Here is a 3,141-nt window from a genome sequence, read left to right as displayed (position 1 = left end):
TATTTTGGAGAGAAGTCTACGAAGTTCAGCATAGACTGGACGAAGACTCAGAAAATATAAATAGCTTCAAGGAGTTATGTGTTGACCTCATAACACCTGATAAAGAATGCCCACCCATCACTACCGAGGAGGTGAAAAAAGTATAAAGAGGGATGAAGAACTATTCCGCACCGGGACCAGATTGTACCAAAACCTTCTGGTGGAAGAAGTTTTCTTCAACCCATCAGCATTTGCCTCGTATTTTCACCTCATATTTGAAGTCGGAAGAGCCGATTCCAGAGTAGTTGGTGGAAGGGCGCACAATACTCCTGCCGAAAATAGGCAACTTAGCTGACCCAAAGAACTACAGGCCAGTAACTTGTCTGAACACGCTTTATAAGATATTCACAGCTATCCTAAATGATAGGATTGTTTGGCAATTGAACTTGTGTGGCAAGAAATGTATGAACAACGAGGCTCAAAGAAAGACGTAGCCGGATGTCGGGAGAGCCTGCTCATCGATAGATGTGTCTGCAAAGATGCAGCATTCTACCAGCGTGACCTATCGATGGCCTGGATTGATTATCGGAAAGCTTTCGATTCTACATCCCATAGACTTATCATCTGTCTTTTGAAAATCTTAAAGGTTCATTCTCAAATGGTTGGGTGCATAGAGAGATTGATGCCGCTTTGAAAAACCAGATTTACTATCTCATCTGGCAAAAATCGTGTGACCACTAACAAGGTCACGTTTCAGAGAGGTGTCTTTCAGGGCGACACCATGAGCCCATTCCTCTTTTGCCTTACATTATTACAGCCGCATTCAGAATGTGACGTCTATAAAGGATACTCTCCGAAGCAGATACAAACATCTCATCCGGCAAATTTTGTCTTCCGAACTGTCGACGAGGAACAAAGTATCTGCCACGAACATGCTTGCCGTCCCGGTAGTACTCTATTCATTCACTCTATTCAAGAAAGGTTATACACATGAACAAAAGCATGTATATTAAGTCTTCTGTTTCGCGAACATACATCTTAGGCCGTCAAGGTCGTCGCGGAATTTTGAGTCTTGAATGTCTTCACAACAGGATTATTCTCGGTACAGCACATAGAGTCGGAAATGGAAGAGAGAGTCTTAAAATGTCAGTAATCAGGAAGAAGTGGACAAAGGAGCGTTTGTGTACAAAGCAATGGAGGAGGCTGCTGAAACACTCGGACTTAACTTCAGTGTTAGGGGTGAGCAAAATGCATCAAATCTTATCTATCTCGAGTACTCACTCCTGAAAGCCCGCATTAAGAAAGCACAAGAGAAAAAGTTTCGTGAACAGCTACGCGATAAGAGGTTGCACGGTATCTTCCACAGAAATTTGAAGGATCAGTCAATGTCTTGTGAGCTAACATTTGCTTTTCTTAAATCGTCCGGTGTGACGTCTGGTACGAAGGTTTTCATTTTTGCATGCTAAGACGGTGTCACTTCCACCTTAACATACCGTCTCCACATTTTGAGCCAAGACATTGCCGATGACAGGTGCAGCGCGTGCCATGCACACCCCGAGCATTTAGCTCACATACTATCTAGTTGTCCAACTCATGCGGGAACGACCTAGATCCAAAGGCACATTGCGGCACAATGGGGCTGTTTATTATATATTTACACTAGAAAACCGCTCCGCTTTAAGGTAAAAATCATCTTGTCTAAAACATTTTAAATTATCTGAAAGGCATGAAATCGGCATACCTAATGTTTAATGGGGAGTTGTGAGCCATTTTAAAAAATGGTAGAAAATGGTATATTTTAATTATTCATGGTTATTAAAGTTATATAAGACAAACAAATAGCATAATTCTAAAGCAAATAAAAGATGAAAAATAAAAAGATTGAGAAATGGAAGATATCATAAAAATTCAGAAAAATCCGAAAAAATCGCAAAAAAGTTGGATAAAACATAAAAATTCTACACAAACAAATCGAAATAACCGAGAATCTTAAGGAAGGGGTCGTCCATCAATCTCGTAATCAGATTTTCGGCAAATCCCCCCCCCCCCACCCGCGAAATTATTGGAATTCACAGTATTAACGTAATAAGTGAAATTCCCGGAATTCACGGAGTTCAAGAAATTCGAAAAATGCGCGGAATGCACGTAATACAAAAAATTCATGAGATTCAAATAATTAATTGAATTCCCGGAATTTAAGCAATTTACGGAATTCACAGAATTACGAAAATCATGGAATGAATAGAATTCAAGTAATTTATGAAATTGAATTCCATGAATTCTGCGAATTTCGCTAATTTTCTGAATTCCTTGAATTCCATTAATTCCGTGATTACCTTGTACATAATTTTTGTCTCACAAACACTCTAATACATGTCTTCGAAAGCTGGACGGAGGCTTTACGGTATACAACACTAAACATACAATACATAGATGTTTAATGTTGTAAATATAAATCATGAACATTAGACATTGAACGCTGAAAATCGGCAGATAGCAAAAAATTAAAAATTAAATTTTATAGTACACTGGAACCTGGAGTTAGAAACCTCGGATTTATGACAATCTACGAACTGATAGCCACGCAGTACCGTGGTGAAAGAGAAGACGCAATGTGGAGAAAGGCTTGCTCAACCATGCGGCACCGCCAGCAGCGTAACGACAAAGGGGAAAGTACGCGGGTACTCACGTGCGTCTGGTGTGTAATATTATTCATTACAATTAGAAATTGTTGAGGCTGTTCTGACTGTTTACGTTTAGATTCCTTGGACTAAAGAGCAAGGCCATTACAGGCATGCCCGAAATTGTTCTTCATCCTATATTTCAATTTATGTTATTGAAAATGGGCTTAACTTGTTGAACCTATAAATATTTCAAACCAAATTAAAAATAATAGAAAAAAACTCTGTTTTATATTTAAAATCGAAATGACTTACTTAAGAATTTACATATTTTGTAAATGAAGCTTACTTCCTGTGCAAATATTATCATCATAAGGTGTGAAGTAAAGCAAGTTTAATTAAATATTTAATAACATAATTCTTTTGCGTGTTGCAAAAGATTTTCAAAATAAAAAGTTAAAAAATTTTATGTTTGTTTGGTCCATTTTTTCTCTTTCCTTCTCCCCAGATCTATCAAAATAATAAAAATTTGTGAATTTGT

The sequence above is a fragment of the Belonocnema kinseyi genome, chromosome 1 (genome assembly GCF_010883055.1).
Source record: "Belonocnema kinseyi isolate 2016_QV_RU_SX_M_011 chromosome 1, B_treatae_v1, whole genome shotgun sequence".
Lineage (NCBI taxonomy): Eukaryota > Metazoa > Arthropoda > Insecta > Hymenoptera > Cynipidae > Belonocnema > Belonocnema kinseyi.
Note: the sequence above shows the minus strand (reverse complement) of the source record.